The 21,539-nt window shown below is 44.9% G+C and overlaps 1 long non-coding RNA gene across 1 annotated transcript in view; it reads right to left on the bottom strand.

Moving 5' to 3' along the window:
- Nucleotides 1–4,809: 4,809 nt before the first annotated feature.
- Nucleotides 4,810–21,539, bottom strand: part of LOC144496867 (uncharacterized) — an 825,626-nt gene continuing 808,896 nt past the window's right edge. The window contains exon 3 of the long non-coding RNA XR_013498453.1: nt 4,810–4,823. This is a non-coding gene — a long non-coding RNA (uncharacterized LOC144496867). The remainder of the gene's footprint in view (nt 4,824–21,539) is intronic.

Genomic DNA, 21,539 nt, shown 5'->3' with positions numbered 1-21,539 from the left:
GCCACACGATAGGAAGGATGTGGATCCATTGGAGAGAGTGCAGAAGAGCTTAACAAGATTGGTCCCAGGGATGAGAAACTTCAGTGATGAGGATGCGGCATGTAGCACAGTTGTCAGCACTGCTGCCTCACAGAGTCAGGGACCTGGGTTCGATTCCTGGCTTGGGTCGCTGTCTGTGCAGAGTCGGCACGTCCTCCCCATGTCTGAATGGGTTTCCTCCGGGTGCTCCAGTTTCCTCCCACAGTCCAAAAGGTGCGCTGGTTAGGTGCATTGGTCATGCTAAATTCTCCCTCAGTGTAATCGAACAGGCACCGGAGTGTGGCGACTAGAGGATTTTCACAGTAACTTCATTGCAGTGTTCATGTAAGCCTACTTGTGACCAATAAAAAAAAATAAAAGACTAGAGAGGTTGGGACTGTTCTCTTTGGAGAGAAGAAGGGGAAGAGGAAATTTGATAGAGATGTTCAGAATCATGAGGGGGCTGGACAGATCAGAAGAAACTATTCCCGCTTGTAAAAGGTTCAGGAACAAAATGGCACAGATGTAAAGTGGTTTGCAAAAGAAGTAAGTGTGGTGTGAGAAAAATGTTTTCACACAATGAGTTGTTCGGGTCTGGAATGCACTGCCTGGTAGTGTGGTGGAGGCAATTGAGCTATTCAGGAGAGTATGAGATGATTATTTGAATAGAAACAATATGCAGGAGTATGGGGAAAAGGGAGAGGAATGGCACGAAGTTATGACATTCGTTCGGAGAGCCTGTGCAGACACAATGGCCTCCTTCTGCATTATAACAATTCTGTGATTCTTTGACTTCAATTTTATTTCTTTCACTTCTAGTTCTGTCAAGTGGCTGGGAGCCCCATTCATCGCCTTTCTCAGTTATCAATAGTTCCTTTTTCGCAATGTGAAAATTGTCACTGCAATGCCACGCAGACTCACAAGAGAGAAATTTTGACATAGTGGCTGCAAAGGCAGTGCATTCCAGACCCGAACAACTCATTGTGTGAAAACATTTTTCTCACACCACACTTAGTTCTTTTGCAAACCACTTTACATCTGTGCCATTTTGTTCCTGAACCTTTTACAAGCGGGAATAGTTTCTCCTGATCTGTCCCATCACCTCGGCAGTGACACCTTGGCCGAGAACCAGATCGGGATAGGCACAGCAAGCCTGAAGACTCGCAACGGGATGGACACCCGGCAAGAATCTCGATTTGGCCCTCACGCATGATCCAGTGGGATTGCAGCTCTGGAGAATTGCTCCCATAGTGGATCTGTCAATCTGCATTGTACTCTACAAATACCAATATGACATGTAGAATAAAAAAAGCTCTGAGGAGTTTTAGTTCTTTTCCTCTTGTGCCTCTATAGACATCTGTCTAACAATTGGTACCAAAAGTTTAATTCCAATCTTTTCAAGCTCTGTCGCGAGAATAAGGAAGCTTTGAATTTTTAATTTTTGAGCGCTTTTTGTAACCACATCAATTCTGGGAATGTGGGGCACATCGAAAGTTCCATTTCTCCAGGCCATTTTATACCTAAATTTAACTGGCCCGTCCATTAGCATGGTCCGTCCTGTCACACCACAGCATAGGTTTCTTTTACAGGAAGGTCGAGAACAGGAATAATGGGCAGGGACATAGGGATAGCTTTGAGCTTGGCTGCTGGTCTCCACAAAAATCGTGACTTCTATTAACGATCCAAGTGCATCCAATGGCGAAAGTTCTGGAAATTCCATCCCAAGGCTTACAAGCTTCCCAATCCCATTTCCTCCATGTGAACAATTGGGAAACTAAGATATAACCGTAACAGAACATTGTTTAATGTGAAGAGAATTTTTTTTTTAATTTTGGGCATTTATTGTGTTATTCTGTGAAGCATGCCTGTGCCTACGGTGGAGTGTCAATGATTGGGATTTTACAACTGTGGCAAATGATGGCGTGACACAATATCTCGCAACAGGATAATAATGAGAATCTTGCAGGCAACATATTATAGAACAGTACAGCACAGAACAGGCCCCTCGACCCATGATGTTGTGCCGAGCTTTATCTGAAACCAAGATCAAGCTATCCCACTCCCTATCATCCTGGTGTGCTCCATGTGCCTATCCAATAACCGCTTAAATGTTCCTAAAGTGTCTGACTCCACTATCACTGCAGGCAGTCCATTCCACACCCTAACCACTCTCTGCGTAAAGAACCTACCTCTGATATCCTTCCTATATCTCCCACCATGAACCCTATAGTTATGCCCCCTTGTAATAGCTTCATCCACCCAAGGAAATAGTCTTTGAACGTTCACTCTATCTATCCCCTTCATCATTTAATAAACCTCTATTAAGTCTCCCCTCAGCCTCCTCCGCTCCAGAGAGAACAGCCCTAGCTCCTTCAACCTTTCCAATTATTATGTAATCATTATTATGCTCCCTCAACCTTTCCAATTATTATGCAATCATCCCCCACTGTCCTACCAGTGACATAACGCAGTTCATACCCAGAAAGGTTGGGAACCTCATTTAAATACATTGTCATCTCATTAGCAGGCTTCTCCACTCTATCGCCCAGCTCCCCCCCCGCCCCCTCCACTCCCTCCCCCATCCCTGCATTGGGATTCACCCCTCGCCAATGTGATAGCACATTGGCAAGGTTTACAATAGATCTGGAGCAACGTGAAGTCGGTGAAGAGACATGTCTTAAGTTCAGCCCTGAGCGGGGAGAAGGACTGCCAAAGGGGCTTCTCCTTTGTGTGTGTACGGGGGGTTCTTTATGTCTGTGTGGCGGTTCTCCACGTGCATGTGCAAGAGAGTCACCATGTTTAGCGGTGTTTGTTTTCACTTTTTGTGCGGGAATCTCTGGAAAGCTGAAGTTGTCAATGGGGCGGGCTCCATCACCTCCAGAACACACCTCCAGAATTATTTTTATCAATGTGCTGGAGAATATGACAAGTAAAGCCGCAGTGCAGCTTTTCTCACCTCAGCCAGCACCTAAAAGAATGGAAAATTCTGCCCTATGTGTCTGACTAATTAAATGAAGTTCAGGACTGGGAACTACAATGTTGAGGACAGCAAAGAGGTCTCGGTGTGAAAGGCAAACACTTGAATTTGGCCAAGTTGAATTTTCTATAAGCAATGGAAATAGACAAAAGGCAGATAACTACAGGCAGGTTAACTTAACGTCTGTAGTTGGGAAAATGCTGGAAACCATCATTAAAGAAGAAATAGCAGGCCATCTGGATAAGAATGGTTCGATTAAGCAGACGCAGCATGGATTCATGAGGGGAAAGTCGTGCTTGACGAATTTGTTGGATTTTTATGAAGATGTGACTAGTGCGGTTGACGAAGGGGAACCGGTGGATGCGGTGTTTTTGGATTTCCAAAAGGCGTTTGGTAAGGTGCCTCACAAAAGGTTGCTGAAGAAGATTGGGTCACACGGAGTTGGGGGTAGGGTGTTAGCGTGGATTGGGGATTGGCTATCCGACAGGAAGCAGAGAGTCGGAATAAATGGGTGCTTTTCTGGTTGGCGGATGGTAACTAGTGGTGTGCGGCAGGGATCGGTACTGGGGCCTCAAATATTTACCATTTATATAGACGATCTGGAGGAGGGGACTGAGTGTAGGGTAACAAAGTTTGCAGATGACACAAAGATAAGTGGAAAAGTGAATCGTGTGGAGGGCGTAGAAGGTCTGCAGAGAGATTTGGACAGGCTGAGTGAGTGGGCGAGGATCTGGCACATGGAGGTTGACAAATGCGAGGTTATTCACTTTGGAAGAAATAATAGCAAATTGGATTATTATCTAAATGGAAAAAAATTATAACATGCTACTGTGCAAAGGGATCTGGGGCTCCTTGTGCATGAGACGCAAAAACCCAGTCCACAGGTACAGCAGGTGATCAAGAAGGCAAATGGGATGTTGGCCTATATCGCAAGGGGGATAGAATATAAAAGCAGAGATGTCTTGCTGCATCTGTACAGGACATTGGTGAGGCCGCAGCTGGAATACTGTGTGCAGTATTGGTCCCCTTATTTGCGGAAGGATATATTAGCCTTGGAGGGAGTGCAGAGAAGGTTCACCAAGTTGATACCAGAGATGAGGGGTGTTGATTATGAGGAGAGACTGAGCAGATTGGGTTTGTACTCGTTGGAATTTAGAAGGCTGAGGGGGGATCTTATAGAGACCTATAAGATATTGAAGGGGCTGGACAGGGTAGAGGTGGAGAGATTCTTTCCACTTAGAAAGGAAGCTAGAACTAGAGGGCACAGCCTCAAAATAAAGGGGGGTCAGTTTAGGACAGAGTTGAGGAGGAACTTCTTCTCTCAGAGGGTGGTGAATCTCTGGAATTCTCTGCCCACTGAAGTGGTGGAGGCTACCTCGGTGAATATGTTTAAATCACAGATAGATGGATTCCTGATCGGTAAGGGAATTAGGGGTGATAGGGATCAGGCGGGTAAGTGGAACTGATCCACTTCAGGTCAGCCATGATCTTATTGAATGGCGGGGCAGGCTCGAGGGGCTAGATGGCCTACTCCTGCTCCTATTTCTTATGTTCTAAATAAGCCACAAGTATAAATTTGCATTAGGAGGTAAAGATTTGTTGTGTTCAGTTACAAGCGGAAATTTAAAAAAAGAGTTTACAACTTGGAAAAGATTGTAAATAAATAGGGCATGGTCATTAACTTTTATTTGACACTAAAGTGATGCTAATAGGAAAAATCATTAAAGATTTTTATATTCTGAGAAAAGTAAATTTCAAAGAAGGATAAGGACGATTGAATCAAGATGAAAGTAGAGGGAAGTACTTATTTATTATTGTCACAAGTGGACTTACATTAACAGATTGAGTTTCTTTTTTTAAGTTTAAAGTTTATCTATTAGTGTCACAAGTAGGCTTACATTAACACTGCAGTGAAATTACTATGAAAATCCCCTAGTCCGCACACTCTGGCACCTGTTCGTGTACACAAAGGGAAAATTTAGTATGGCCAAAGCACATGACCAGTACATCTTTCGGACTGTGGAAGGAAACCGGAGCACCCGGAGGAAACCCATGCAGATATGGCGAGAACGTGCAAACATTACACAGACAGTGACCCAAGCTGAGAATCGAAACCAGGTCCCTGGCGCTGTGAGGCAGCATTGTGCCACCATGCCGCCCATATTGAGAGCTTAGGCGGGTGGCCACGTAAGATCTCCTGGAGTGTACTCTATGGTGGAAAACAACTGTGAGGCACAAAAGTGAGGCAGTATTCAGCCAACTTAGAAAGGATGTTCTTTTTCAGAAAGTAAGGTTTTGTTTTAATGTTTCTTAAATTTCCACAGCTGAGTGGGAGCTGGAGAGAAGCCCTGCGATATACCTTCCCTACAGCATCAGTAGATTGCTTTGTAGCAATCTTACTGGATTTCTAAAATATATTAAGTATTTTTAAGGGATGGTTGCTGTAAGGGGTGTATATTTGAGTCTAACCAAGTTGGAAATCTTTTTGTGAGAACATTCTGTAAGGCTAATTTTGACTGTGTAAATGAAGTCTTGACTTTAAATTTTCCTTTTGTTAATACATATTTTAATTTAATATTTAAAATCTCCAAAAGTGTTACTGAAAATTGTGATTTCTGAGTTCAGTACACATATCTTCTCATGATAAAAAATACAAGAAAACAGTTGTGATAGTTTGCCACATTTCCCTTTGTTTTGCACAGCACTTACAATCTGCCAGATCATATTATTAATGAAAATTTTTAAAAATGATCTTCAACATTTTTATCAATCTTCCTTTAAAGAATAAACAATTTTCAAAACTTAATTACAAATGAAAACTAGACCCAATTTTGAACCATTAATTGTAAACCTCACCATTGATTCAAACCCTAACAGAGCATCCTGTTGGTAATTTGAAGATAAACTTTAAATCCTGAATAATAAGACTTATTTTTAACCCTGACCCCCAATCACAAACCGTAATCTTCAGTGTGAACTTTAACCCCTCACCCTCAATAATCACTCTGACATCATTACAATCATTGTGTTGTTATCAATGATCACTGTAAGGTAATCAATGTGATGTCAGCAATGATGCTGATCAGCCACATTTATCAATCTCTGTAAATATTTACAGTGGTGCCAATGGCTATTTCATTCATTTTGTCTGAACTGAATAAAAATGTAATTAATTTATTTTGGATGAAATATGTCCTCATAAAATTCATTTCCAGTGTTTCTGAAGATTTAATTTAAGTGTAGATCATCATGTCAGCTCTAGTTCCCGCTCCAACTCCAGAAGCTGCTCCAGTTCCAACTTCTGCTGCTGCTCCAGATCAAGCTCTGGCCACTGATCCTGCTGCAGCTCTTGCCTCAGGTCCTGCTCCAGCTCCAGCTCCTGCTCTTGCTCCAACTCGAGCTCTAGCTCCAGCAGCTGGGCCAGTTCCAGCTCCAACTCCAGCAGCTGGTCCTGTTCTTGGGCCTGCTCCCACTCCCTCTCCCGCTCCCGCTCCAGCTTCAGCTCAGGGTCACTTATCAATTGTCAGTAATCCGGCATCGAAATCCTGTTTCCATGTGACACCAACGTGCAACCAGGGGTGTATCACCACCTGACCATGAGCCGCATCACAAGAGTTGCCAAGAGCCATGTCATAAAGGAGCTAAAGTCCCTCCCAATCAAGGCAATGCAACCCCTCCACTGATATTTCCCTGATTATGACCTTCCTATAAACAAACATCATGAAGTAAATTTTTCATCACCCTCTCCTGATAGCCTTGACTCAGTGAAATATTTATCTGCCTTCATTCCACAAAGCACATTAGGTCATTTTCCTATGCTGAAGAAAATGGAGTATATTCCCCATGAGCTGTAAACAAAGTAGCGTCTGTAAAAAATACCAATTCACTGTCTGTGAGCCAGATTCAAATCATGTTCCGTTCTTACAATGATACTTATTAAAAGCTGTTAACTCACCTGATATTGGGCTGCATATATGAAACATGTCTACAAGAAAGGAAGAAAGACCTGTTTGTTAATCCTGATCATGGACCTGATTTTCTTGTTGCAAAAGACCCATATGTCCCATTTCAGTAAGGTCAGTAAGAGAGGGAAGGAAAAAAAGGACACGATGGAGGCCTAATTGCCATTTTTGCATGAAAATTATAAAACCATAACATTCAACAAAACAGAAAGAGGCCATTTGGTCCATCGCAAGTAATATTCACGCCACAGAAATGCCAGGCAATGACCATCTCTAACAAGAGAGAGAATCTAACCATCTTCCTTTGAAATACAACTATCCTTTGAGATCAACTGCGTGAACCTTCTCTGGACTGCCTCTAATGCCAGTATATCAAAACTGTTCACAGTATTCCAGGTGTGTTCTAACTAGGGCCTTGTATAGTTTTAGCAACATTTATCTATTTTTATACTCCACTCCCTTTGAAATAAAGGCCAACATTTCATTTGCCTTCGCTGAACCTACATGATAGCTTTTTATGATTTATGCACAAGGGTACCCAAATCCCTCTGTGCTGTAGTTTGCTGCAGTCTTTCTCCATTTAGCTCCACCCTTCAGGTTCTTTTAATGGGTAAGGAATCATGTGCAGACTTTCCATGACTTTTTAATTAACTGTCCTCTTGGAGCAAGTCCCTTCATCTCATTCAGCACATGACTTTGGTTTATGCTTTGAACATGAGTAATAGAGGGCTACAACAGCAGTTTATGTATTCACTTTCAAATTAGAATAAAAGAGAGAGTAAAACTTAAATCATGTACAATCTTGAGAGCCCACTAAGTGAACTGTATCAGACGCCACGTCTAAGATGCTATCATTCCCTATGGGTTGCTTTGGTGTTTAAGTAAAATTGTATGTGTAGCTTGCCTCTGGGAGGAAAGACCCTCTTCACAGAACAATGCATGCTATTCTCAGCCATAGTTTCTATGTCTTTGTCTATGTTAAGACATGTATCAGGCATTTCCAGATGTGAAGCTAACAAGAATGTCTTCACTGCATCTCATCACAATCATCCTCTTGGAATCCTGTGGCTGAGGGGCTCATGAGCACACCAGTCATGTATGGCAAGTCCAATGACCTCATTGCCTTGCAACCTCATCTTCCAGGAACTCATTGCCCTCATCCCCTTCGACCTGCCTCTCATTCTTCCATCTCCCCTTTATTTAGGAACTCCCCACTTTTTATTGCCAGGTTGCATCGCAGGCAGCAAACCATGGTGATGCATAACACTCTCTGGGGAGCATACTGGTGTGCTCTTTCAGAACTGTCAAGGCACCAGAACCTCATCTTCATATTCCTGTGGTGTGCTTCACCCATGACTCTCATTTTACCTTCTCTCAGCAGGGGTGTGAGGCTGCCACATGAGCATCATCAGCCATGTCCTTTGTGGGCAATACTTCTCCCTGAGGAGCCAACCCTGCAGCCTACATTGCCCTGGAATATGTCAGGGATCTCAGATCTGCAGAGGATGTACAAGTCTTGACAATTCTGGGGTGTCTTACACAAACCTACATGATCCATTTGTTATGGTCAGAGACCAGCTAAACAGAGAGTGGAAGACCACATACTGGACTGCTAGTTGTCAGGGAGCTTTAAGAGTCATGTGAGTGCAATTGATGGCACCTTGCAGCCTTGGGAACCCAGATATCACAGCAAATTCCAGCACTATTGCTTCCTGGCTTGCTTCATCTCTGTCAAAGTTGACAAAGTTGTGGGCCTTTGCAAAAATAACCAGCTGGATGCATTTGTGGGTGGAGGCTTGTGAGATTCCATAGAGATCCTCAGGGGAGCCCAGGTAAGAGCCTCTGCCATAGAACCTGAGCACCTCAGTCACTCAAAAGATGCCCTTTGAGTCCCTGCGGTGCCAAATCCTGCAGAAGGTGACATATATGTGTGATCAGGTCCCTTAACATGTGACATTAGTTCTTGTTCATCTGTAGGTAGAACATGCACCTTTTACAGACCTTGAGGCTATTGACATGCCTAGGAACATCGTCTCTGTGTAGTTCATCCTCTGAATGCGGAGCAGATCCTGCTGCCCCTTGGTCTTGAGTATCCTGCTCCTGCCTTTCGTGAGCCAAGCACTGCTGTCCTATTCGTCTCCATCTTCTCTCCTATCTGAAACCAAATGAGGCAAACAGTGAAATCATCAGGCTCCATCTCCCAGGTGGTCTCAGTGCAGCATCAAAGAGAGCTGTGAGGTTCAGCGTTTACACAGAAACATGGAAAATAGGAGCAGGAATACGCCATTCGGCCCTTCGAGCCTGCTCCACCATTCAACATGATCAAGGCTAATCCTCTATCTCAATAATATGCCCCAAGTCTCGCTCCATACATCCTGACACTTTTTGAGTCCAGAAAGCCGTTTCCTTCTTAAGTATGTTCAGTGATTTGGCCTCTAAGGTTTTTTGTGGTAGAAAATGCCATAGGTTCATCACCCTCTGAGTGAAGAAGGTTCTCCTCAGCTCAGTCCTAAATGGCCTATCCTGCAACTGTGACCTCTTGTTTTAGACCCACCACTTGTCCCCGCCACAATCAGAGGAAATAACATCCAGTCTGTCCAGCCTTGTCAGAATTTTGTTTCAATGAAATCCCTTCTCAATCTTCTAAACTCCAGTGAACACAGGCCCAATCGACCCAAACTCTCCTCATATCACTATTCTATCATCCCAGGAATCAGTCTGGAGAACCCTCACTGCACCCCCTTGATGGTAAGTATATTCTTTCTTAGATAAGGAGACCAAAACTGCACACAATACTCCAGGTGTTGCTCACCAAGGCCCTGTACAGCTGCAGTAAAACATCCTTGCTCCTATACATTTTGCAATGAAGGCCAACATACTATTTGCCTTCCTAACAGGCATTTTCTCTTCAAAACGGGAACAGGAGCGACGCCATTGTTCAGCACAGCCTCGCCTGGTTCGACCATGGCCTCTGGTGCCATCTATTCACTGCCTCCGCACCCATTGTCTGGAACACTCTTTCCAGAAGTGCTTTTAAGTTCAAGAAATTGTCCAAGTACTACATTTCCCAATCGTAACTGGAATCTTTCTTGTCCAATTTCACTCTGAGAGATGGAAATTATGACAAATGACATACAGGGCAAATGGGAATAACTAAATTCAAGTGGAGAGGGAAGATTGGATGTGGGAAGAGAGAAGAAGTGGGGTGGGGGATGGAATAGGGAGGCAGAAGGCAAGGACTATTATCCATCCCCTTGTACTGTAGCTGGGGTCCGGTTAGCTCAGTTGGCTGGATGGCTGGTTTGTGATGCAGAGCGATGCCAACAGTGTGGGTTCCATTTCTATTTTGGTTGAGGTTATTCATGAAGGCTTTGCATGCTTAATCTTGCTCCTGGCCTGAGGTGTGGTGATCCTCAGGTTAAATCACCTCCAAGGGGAGAGCAGCATATGGTCATCTGGGATAATGGTGACTTTTCTTTATTACTGTAGCTGACTTTCAGGCAATGCAGTTTTCTCTGCTGAAATACAGCATGAGATATCAATCCATATCACTGCTGTAAATGTTTCTTTATGCAAATAAAAGGTTACTCTCACAATTAGTAAATAACCTGATGATTGCCAAATTCTGAAGTTCGATCAGTGAAATCAGTGCTTTCCTCCTAATCTCTGAGGAAGAGGAAGTGTGCCAGAGTGGGGTACTGCTATTCCATAAGATGCATTGCAACAACTCAGGAAAGCTTCTTGGACAGCACCTTCCAAGCCTGCAACCTCGATCACTTAGAAGCAAGCCTATCTGGGGCTGGATTTTTTGCTCCCTCGCCAGCGGATTTGAAAGTGGGATGGGGACGGGGAGGACTCGTAAAGATCTCCTAGTGCATGTCTTGCTTGCCCACCTTTCCAACTTATTTCAGATTGTATGAGCCGCAATGGACATTTTGAACCAATTAATGGCCACTTAAGGGCTACCTCCCATCCCTTACCCTCCCCCACACCCCAACTGGCCCCCTCAGCCCTTTCATCTCCCTTGCTGGAGCCTACAAGCTTGGATCGAGGGTCTTACCTGAAATCCATGTTCCTCTTTGTCAGGACTGCCTGTAACCACAGCCTGGCATTGCTGAGGGGATAGAGCTGCCAGGCCCAGAAAGCTCTCTCAGGCAGGCTTCCTCTTGAAGTAGGGATGGGGAGGTCTCACCTTAAAGCAACTGATGGCATTCCCAGGATTAAATTGCTGAAAGACAGCCATCACTATGGAGATGGGCTTTCTAACCATGGAGTCTGGGGACCAAATCTAGCCAATGGGAACACCACTACATGGAAATTCCCCTCCAAGCCACACATCATCCTGGCTTGGAAATATATCGCTGTTCCTTCTCTGTCCCCGGTCAAAATCCTGGAACTCCCTCTCTAACAGCACTGTGGGTGTACCATACCACATAGACTGCAGCGGTTCAAGAAGTTGGCTCACCATTACCTTCTCAAGAGCAATTAGGTATGCAAATAAATGCTGGCCTAGCCAGTGATGCTCATATCAGATCAATGAATATATTAAAAAATCTATTGGATTGGCCAATGAAAAATGAGAGGAGAGAGTGAAATCGTACCTTGTTGAGATCAATCCTTATATAATTTCCAATACATTAGTGTCCAGCCTGCAGAGAAAAGCCATGCCCTGCTTTTCTCATAGTGAATCTCTGGAATACACCGTGTTACGATCCCAATTGATGTTATAACTGGATGGAAGATCCCAGAAAGGAACCTGCCTCAAAAGGCTTTTATTTTTGTTTAATAACTATGGAGGAACAGGGTCACAGGACCGCTAATTGATTTTAAAAGCAAGGAAAAATATTAAACATGAGAAAATTGCAGTATAGTATAGTACTCTTTTACTCCCTTTTTAGCAATTACACACAGGCTTTAAAATTTGACATAGATTACAAACTACATCTTAAGCTACAATGGTCTCATTAACACAAAAAGTCCCTTTAAAGCACACAAGATGACTGTGGTCAAATACACACACTCCACTCTGAACCCAAATTAGTGTTTATTGCTTTCTCCTCAGAATTCACCCAGATGATTGTCACATGAGAATTACCAGACACCACTTCCAAAAAGCATGCTTCAAAATCTTCGCTCATATTAATATTTTCCCTTAGTGGTTTGCTTTCCAAACTCCAGTCAAGGTTTTACAAATGGCTCTTTTATACAGTTTTCACTCCAACAGTGAATCCAGTCCAGGATTTCTTTGTCTTGTCTTGGCAGTACAAACTATTTGCAATTGCTTTAACTTTTGATTCCCAGACTCTTATTAAAATGGCTTCAAATGTTTGAGTTACCTCTGAAGTCTGCTGTCCCACTTTAAATCTGGTTACTGTAATTGTGTCTTTAACTCAAAATGTTTTGTATTCTTCTGAACAATATCATGGTCTCTGTTCTCTTAACTTTTGTCATCTTAGACATTCATTCTGTCCCAATTCCCTGCTTATCTGGTACTCTAGGAAGCCTGCCCCTTTGCAGCTCCCATCGGTCCAGTCTTTTTTCTGGCAGAGTTGAGAGATTTAATTCCCCAATGTCCTGTCTCCAACTGCAATATATCTAGCTTAAATTAAAACGTAGAAGCTTTTCTACCTTTCTACAAGTGTCTCTCTTTGCTAAGCAATGTCCATATAGCTCTGCTGACCTAATGCCGTAGCCCTCTCTTAAACACAACAGAAACACAGTTGGAACTTAACCAATCCCCATACATACAAACACCTTTGTCCAGCATGACTCTAACTATTGATTTTACCCTTCCAGGCATAGAAATATTAAACTAAACACACTTAAAACTATACCTTTTTTTCTAATATTTACCAATACAAACATAAATCCTTTTAAAACAACCTTTGTTTTCTTAACAATTGCCAACTGATGTAATGGGTGCTGACTCACTTCAAGAGGGAAGTGGACCAGTTCTCGACTGGAATAGAAATCGTATCATATATATGGTGAATGTAATTAAGGATAAAGCTTGATCTATGTCCTGGACTGGTTGCATAAGGGGATTGGAAAAGAATTATCCAGAGTTTTAGCCCCAAACCCTCCTCCTGCCAGATTGGCCTGGGTTACATTTTGCCTCTCCCAGGAGCTTGCATGGCTGCAGTGGTTTGAAGGGTGGTACAGGGTGTGCAGGAAATGTCCAGTGGTGCCTCATCCATTATGTATGTAAGCCAGGCTTGATGGGCCAGCCGGTCTTTTAGTATTTCTCATATTCATACTTCAGGAAAGCCGCTGAAAAAAGAGAAGTGTAGGGAAAGGAGTTTATAAATTATTACATGGTCATTGGGAACTAGTGATACAATTCACAATATCTCACAGAACTGTCACATCACAGAAGAGGTAGAATCCTGGGCTGAACGACACACATAATGCCCAGACGCTGACTCCCTCTGTGTTCCATTGAAAATATTGAAACCATGTCGAGATGTAGATCTCAGTGGAGTGGTGTATGTGTGGGGGGTGGGGGGGGGGGGGGGGGGGGGGGAGTGGCAAATTTCAAAGATTCAGGCAAATTGATGGTATTTCTGAGTTATAAAAATGAAATAGCCATCAAACCCATTTTTATTCATGTTTTCTGAAGCATAGCAAATCTGAAACACAAAATATAAGATTAAAATATATATAACCCATTACATAGAACCAACAGTACAGCAATAGGCCATTCAGCCTAACCAGTTAATCCTTTTTCTTTTTAATATATTATAAATACATTAATATCGCTGTTTGTAGAACTTGCTCTGTGTAAATGGCCTGTTGTGTTCACAATATATATACCATTTGAAGTCAGATTGGTCCTGATTGCTTACAAGCTTTTATAAAACCTGAATTGATACCTGAATTAAAACCTGAAAGCTGTGCGGGACCTAGTCGAGAAGAAAAGGAAAGCGTACAAAAGGTTCAGAGAGCTTGGCGAAGATAGGGATCTAGCTGAATATACGGCTTGTAGGAAGGGACTAAAGAAGGAAATTAGGAGAGCCAGAAGGGGTCACGAGAAGGCCTTGGTAGATAGGATTAAGAAAAACCCTAAGGCATTCTATAAATATGTGAAGAGTAAAAGGATGAGACGTGAAGGAATAGGGCCTATAAAAGGTGAAGGTGGGAAAGTCCGTACGGAACCAGTAGAAATTGTTCCCAGGAGCAGGCTGAGGGTAAGAGAGTTGGTTTTCTGACTTTAATTAATTATTTATTTTTTCAGTTAATTTTGGGTTTAAAATCGGAGGTTTTTTTCAAAACCGGAAGTAGGCCCAGGAGAGGCCTGGGGAAGTTTTTGGAGGGTTTAAAAGCGCACCAAAGTACACAGCGGGCAGCATCGTAGCGGGCAGCAGAGTGAGTGGGAAGTTGAGTGAGCTGTCAGGGCTTTGGCTCACAGGGCTTGGACGAGCAGGGGTGAGTTTTTGTTTCCTTACATTCTTATTAACTTTTCACTGTCTTACTTGACATAAAGTGTCCAGTATGAGTGTGAAACCAGTATGTTGTTCCCAGTGTAGGATGTGGGAGGTCCTGGAGGCATCTGGCCTCCCGGACATCCACATCTGTGAGGGGTGTGCCGAGCTGCGGTTCCTGAGGGACCGTGTTAGGGAGCTGGAACTGCAGCTCGAGGATCTTAGGCTGATGAGGGAGAATGAGGAGGTGATAGACAAGAGCTATCAGCAGGTGGTCACACCAGGGCCACGGGAGGAGGCCAAGTGGGTGACGGCCAGGAAGGGTAAGGCTAGGGTGGTTGAGAGCACCCCGGTGGATTTGCCCCTGCACAACAAGTACTCCTGCTTGAGTACTGCTGGGGGGGACAGCCCGCCTGGGGGAAGCAGCAGTGGCCGTGTCTCCGGAGTGGAGTCCAGCCCTGTAACTCAGAGGGCTAAGGAAAAGAGGAGGAAGGCGGTATTAATCGGGGACTCGATGGTGAAGGGGACAGACAGGCGTTTCTGCGGAGGTAGGCAGGAGTCTCGCATGGTGGTCTGCCTCCCTGGGGCCGGGATCCAGGATGTCGCTAGTCGCGTCCCGGAAATCCTGAGGTGGGAGGGAGAGGAGCCTGAGGTAGCGGTACATATTGGTACCGCTGATGTGGGTAGGAAGGGAGAAGGGGTCATGAAAAGGGAGTACAGGGAATTAGGGAGACAGCTGAGAAAGAGGAAAGCAAAGGTAGTAATCTCAGGATTACTGCCTGTGCCACGGGAAGGTGAGGGCAGGAATGGAGTGAGGTGGAAGATGAATGTGTGGCTGAGGGACTGGTGCAGGGGGCAGGGATTCAGGTTCCTGGACCATTGGGACCTCTTTAGGGGCAGGGGTGATCTGTATACAAAAAACGGGTGGAACTTGAATCACAGGGGGACCAATATCCTGGCCGGTAGGTTGGCTAAGGCTACTGGGGAGAATTTAAACTAGATAAGTTGGGGGGAGGGGAGCTAGAAGAGTTGACTAGGATCAAGGAACTAATTGATGGGGGGGAGGATGCAGGGGTAAGGGGAATTACAAAATTAATGGTAGAGGAGAGGGTGCAAGTGAATGAAGGCGGTAATTTAGATAAGGGAGTAGAGGGAGAGGGTGTTCGCTACTCATCAAAGCGGGTCCAGATAAAAGCTGGAATAAGGACACTTTGAATGCACGAAGCATTCGGAACAAGGTAAATGAGTTGATGGTGCAAATCAGCACAAGTGGGTACGATCTAGTGGCCATTACAGAAACGTGGCTGAAAGGTGACCAGGACTGGGAGATGAATATCCAGGGGTATCAGGCGTTTAGGAAGAATAGACAGGAAGGAAAAGGTGGTGGGGTCGCGCTATTAATAAGAGATAATATCAGGGTAGTACTGAGGGATGACATAGGCTCTGAGGAACAAAACGTGGAATCATTATGGGTAGAGATGAGGAATAGTAGAGGGAGAAAGACACTAGTAGGTGTGGTATATAGGCCCCCAAATAATAATGTTGAGGTAGGGAGGGCTATAAACAAGCAGATAAGGGATGCGTGTAAAAACCGGAACGGCAATAATCATGGGGGACTTCAACATGCACATTGACTGGCAGACTCAAGTCGGTAAGGGTGGAATGGAGGAAGAGTTCTTAGAATGCTATCGGGATAGTTTCCTTGAACAGCATGTTACGGAACCGACGAGGGAACGAGCTATTTTGGATCTGGTATTGTGTAACGAGGTAGGTAGAATTAAGGATCTTATTGTGAAGGACCCTCTTGGGTCTAGTGACCACAATATGGTCGAATTTCTGATTCGGATGGAAGAGGAGAAAGTTTGGTCCCAAACCAGTGTCCTCTGTTTGAACAGAGGGAAATATGATAGGATGAGGGATGAATTGGCTAAGGTAGACTGGGAGAGCAGGCTGGCAGGAAGGATAGCTGAGGAACAGTGGAGGATTTTTAAGGAGATCCTTTTCAGTTCTCAGCAAAAATATATTCCAGCAAAAAACAAGGATTGTAAGAAAAGGGAGAACGAGCTGTGGATAATGAAGAAAATAAAGGAGAGTATTAAAATAAAAACAGCTGCGTACAGAGTGGCCAAAAGTAGTGGAGAAACAAGTGATTGGGAAAAATTTAAGAAACAACAACGAGAGACTAAGAAAGCGATAAAGAAAGGAAGGATAGACTATGAAGCTAGGCTAGCAATTAATATAAAAAATGAGAGTAAAAGTTTTTATAAATATATAAAAAGGAATAGAGTGGCTAGAGTGAATGTTGGACCCTTGGAGGACGAGAGGGGGGAGTTAATAATGGGAAATGAGGATATGGCTGAGTCTTTAAATAAGTTTTTTGTGTCGGTCTTCACGGTGGAGGACACAAATAGTTTGCCAAATATTAACGATAGAGGGTTGGCAGCAGGAGAAATACTTAATACAATTAATGTTACCAGAGAGGCAGTGCTGGGTAGACTAATGGGACTGAAGGTGGACAAGTCCCCAGGTCCGGATGGAATGCATCCCAGGGTATTGAAAGAAATGTCAGAGGTAATAGTGGATGCGTTAGTGATTATTTATCAAAACTCGTTGCATTCTGGGGTAGTGCCGGTTGATTGGAAAACGGCTAATGTTACGCCGCTGTTTAAAAAAGGAAGGAGACAAAAGGCGGGTAACTATAGGCCGGTCAGCTTAACGTCTGTAGTAGGGAAAATGCTGGAATCCATTATTAAAGAGGAGATAGCAGGGCATCTGGATAGAAATGGTTCGATCAATCAGACGCAGCATGGATTCATGAGGGGAAAGTCATGCTTGACGAACATGTTGGATTTTTATGAAGATGTGACTAGGGCGGTTGATGGAGGAGAACCGGTGGATGCGGTGTTTTTGGATTTCCAAAAGGCGTTTGATAAGGTGCCCCATAAAAGGCTGCTGAAGAAGATTAGGGCACACAGAGTTGGGGGTAGTGTGTTAAAGTGGATTGGGGACTGGCTATCCGACAGGAAGCAAAGAGTCAGAATAAATGGGTGTTTTTCCGGTTGGAGGAAGGTAACTAGTGGCGTGCCGCAGGGATCGGTACTCGGGCCGCAACTATTTACCATTTATATAGATGATCTGGAGGAGGGGACGGAATGTAGGGTAACGAAGTTTGCAGACGACACAAAGATAAGTGGAAAAGTGAATCGTGTGGAGGACGGAGAAGATCTGCAGAGAGATTTGGACAGGCTGAGTGAGTGGGCGAGGATATGGCAAATGGAGTATAACGTTGATAAATGCGAGGTTATACACTTTGGAGGAAATAATAACAAATGGGATTACTATCTCAATGGAAACAAATTAAAACATGCTACCGTGCAAAGGGACCTGGGGGTCTTTGTGCATGAGACGCAAAAGCCCAGTCTGCAGGTACAACAGGTGATCAAGAAGGCAAATGGGATGTTGGCCTATATCGCGAGGGGGATAGAATATAAAAGCAGGGATGCACCTGTACAGGGCATTGGTGAGGCCGCAGCTGGAATACTGTGTGCAGTATTGGTCCCCTTATATGAGGAAGGATATATTGGCATTGGAGGGAGTGCAGAGAAGGTTCACCAGGTTGATACCGGAGATGAGGGGTTTGGATTATGAGGAGAGGCTGAGGAGATTGGGTTTGTACTCGTTGGAGTTTAGAAGGATGAGGGGGGACCTTATGGAGACTTATAAGATAATGCGGGGGCTGGATAGGGTGGAGGCGGAGAGATTCTTTCCACTTAGTAAGGAAGTTAAAACTAGAGGACACAGCCTCAAAATAAAGGGGGGTCGGTTTAAGACAGAGTTGAGGAGGAACTTCTTCTCCCAGAGGGTGGTGAATCTCTGGAATTCTCTGCCCACTGAGGTGGTGGAGGCTACCTCGCTGAATATGTTTAAAGCGCGGATGGATGGATTCCTGATCGGTAAGGGAATTAAGGGTTATGGGGATCAGGCGGGTAAGTGGTACTGATCCACGTCAGATCAGCCATGATCTTATTGAATGGCGGGGCAGGCTCAAGGGGCTAGATGGCCTACTCCTGCTCCTATTTCTTATGTTCTTAAATGGCAGAGGTGCTTAATGAGTATTTTGCCTCGGTTTTCACAGAGGAGAAAGACCTGGGTGGACGTACTGCGGGCTTGCGGTGGACTGAAAAGATTGAGTATGTGGACTTTAACAAAGAGGTTGTGCTGGAATCTTTGAATGGCATCAAGATAGATCAGTCGCCGGGTCCGGATGGGATGTACCCCAGGTTACTGTGAGAGGTGAGGGAAGAGATTGCAGAGCCTCTGGCGATGATCTTTGCGTCGTCGATGGAGACGGGAGAGGTGCCGGAGGATTGGAGGATTGCGGATGTGGTTCCTATTTTCAAGAAGGGGAATAGGGATAGCCCAGGAAATTACCGACCGGTGAGTCTAACCTCAGTGGTTGGTAAGCTGATGGAGAAGATCCTGAGGGACAAGATTTATGAGCATTTAGAGAGGTTCAGTATGCTCAAGAATACTCAGCATGGCTTTGTCAAAGGCAGATCGTGCCTTACGAGCCTGGTGGAGTTCTTCGAAAATGTGACTAAACACATTGACGAAGGGAAAGCGGTAGATGTGGTTTATATGGATTTTAGCAAGGCGTTCGATAAGGTCCCCCATGCAAGGCTTCTAGAAAAACTGAGAGGGCATGGGATCCAAGGGGCTGCTGCCCGGTGGATCCAGAACTGGGTATAGGTGGGTCTTTTTCTAAATGGGGGTTGGTCAATAGTGGTGTGCCCCAGGGATCTGTTCTGGGACCCTTGGTGTTTGTCATTTTCATAAATGACCTGGATGAGGAAGTGGAGGGATGGGTTGGTAAGTTTGCCGATGACATGAAAATTGGTGGGGTTGTGGATGCGTGGAGGGATGTCAGAAGTTACAGAGGGACATAGATAGGATGCAAGGCTGGGCGGAGAAGTGGCAGATGGACTTCAACCCAGATAAATGCGTAGTGATCCATTTTGGCAGGTCAAATGGGATGAAGGAGTACAATATAAAGGGAAAGACTCTTAGTACTGTAGAGGATCAGAAGGACCTTGGGGTCCGGGTCCATAGGACTCTAAAATCGGCCCCGCAGGTGGAGGAGGTGGTTAAGAAGGCGTATAGTGTGCTGGCCTTTATCAATCGAGGGATTGAGTTTATGAGTCCAGGGATAATGATGCAGATATATAAGACCCTCGTCAGACCCCACTTGGAGTACTGTGCTCAGTTCTGGTTGCCTCATTACAGGAAGGATGTGGAAAAGATTGAAAGGGTGCAGAGGAGATTTACAAGGATGTTGCCTGGATTTAGTGGCATGCCTTATGAGGATAGGCTGAGGGAGCTCGGTCTTTTCTCCTTGGAGAGATGTAGGATGAGAGGAGACCTAATAGAGGTATATAAGATGTTGAGAGGCATAGATCGGGTGGACTCTCAGAGGCTTTTTCCCAGGGTGGAAATGGCTGCTACGAGAGGACACAGGTTTAAGATGCTGGGGGGTAGGTACAGGGGAGATGTTCGGGGTAAGTTTTTCGCACAGAGGGTGGTGGATGAGTGGAATCAGCTACCGTCAGTGGTGGTGGAGGCAATCTCAATAGGGTCTTTTAAGAGACTCCTGGATGAGTACATGGGACTTAATAGGATGGAGGGTTATAGGTAGGCCTAGAAGGTAGGGATATGTTCGGCACAACTTGTGGGGCCAAAGGGCCTGTTTTGTGCTGTAGTTTTCTATGTTTCTATGATACACTTCAGAAACACTTCATTGTCTGTGACAATCCCAAGGTTATGAAAGGTGCTGCCTTTATAAAAGATCCCCCCATAAAAGATTCTTTTCTGTTTATTTTATTTGTTTTTTTTTCTCACTAATCCAACCATTAAGTGCTGCCCCTTGGCTTGTGTTCAGTTCTTTTCATTGCGCTCTAGTGCTTCAGGCTGGGTGTGAGTGAGTTGCTGCCCCACCTGTCGTAGAGGCATGTACATTTTTTCATGAAAGATGTGTTGACAGTGATTGATCAGGAGTTGGAGTTCTGGCTGGCTCATACACCTGCCACCATACCACACACCCCTCAAACCATCCCAACCCTTGCTGTCAATGAAATCAGACATAACTCCTTTCCCAGTGCCTTCATCCCAACTGAGATCAGCTCAGTGATTGAATGATCTGAATGATCCATGCCTACAGGGAGCTGCGCACTGTGCATCTGACACATTGTTGCAGCATAGCCCTAGATATGGGGTGTATGAGCTCACTGTGATGTAGTAATAGGAGAAGCCTATTATGTCATTCATTGTGTAGGGCAGCTGTCACTGTGCACCTGTAACAGTCCTGCTACTCCAGGTAATAAGGCAATGATGTTGGAAAGGGCAAGCATCACGAATACGCAGCTGGACAGGCAAACAACAAGATATGGACAGGTGGGTGGACAAATGAAACAAGATAGATAGATAGACATGGGCAGAAATGTAGAAGTGAAATTGAATAGGTGTGGCAATGTTAAACAGGCAGATCACACTTGTTGCCAATTATTTGAACTGCGGTTAAATTTTCCTCAGGCTCTCAGGCTTGTTCCTGGATCACCTGATGGCCCAATGCCCATCCCCCTACCTACTCTCCTTCTCCACCACCACTATTCTGAAATGAGGAGCTAATTAAAGGCCAGGGTGTGAACTCACCACCCAATCAGGGACTGCAGGTGGACTGCTGACACTGGAGGGTCAATGAGGGTGGGGCATCCAATACTGACAGACCAGCAGATACACTGGCCAAGGTGTGGGCTGCTGCTCTGAATTTAAAGGCAATGAAAGACAAGGTCTGATAACCTTTATTTCAAAAAATGGCTACAGATGCCTGGACATGGTACTGAAGGGGTCACCTCCTGTAGGGGACAGCCTGTGGCTGCAGCACTGGCCTGGTGGTCATTACAGATGTGAGAGGTGGGGAAGGTTGGAAGTTCCTGTGTCATCACCTCCTCCTCCTGTTCTCCCCACATCCCCCTCCCTGCCCTCCCCCCCGCCCCCCCCCCCCCCCCCCCACCCCCCAAGTCTTCACACTCTAAGTCCACCAAATTGGTCTGGACATGATCCAGGCCGAGGCTAGCATTACTGGCTGGAGATCTCAGTCAGTGCAGG

Source organism: Mustelus asterias, chromosome 8, assembly GCF_964213995.1.
Source record: "Mustelus asterias chromosome 8, sMusAst1.hap1.1, whole genome shotgun sequence".
In the NCBI taxonomy this organism is placed as follows: domain Eukaryota; kingdom Metazoa; phylum Chordata; class Chondrichthyes; order Carcharhiniformes; family Triakidae; genus Mustelus; species Mustelus asterias.
The sequence above is the reverse complement of the archived record's forward strand: the minus strand, read 5'-3'. Positions and strand labels throughout refer to the sequence as shown.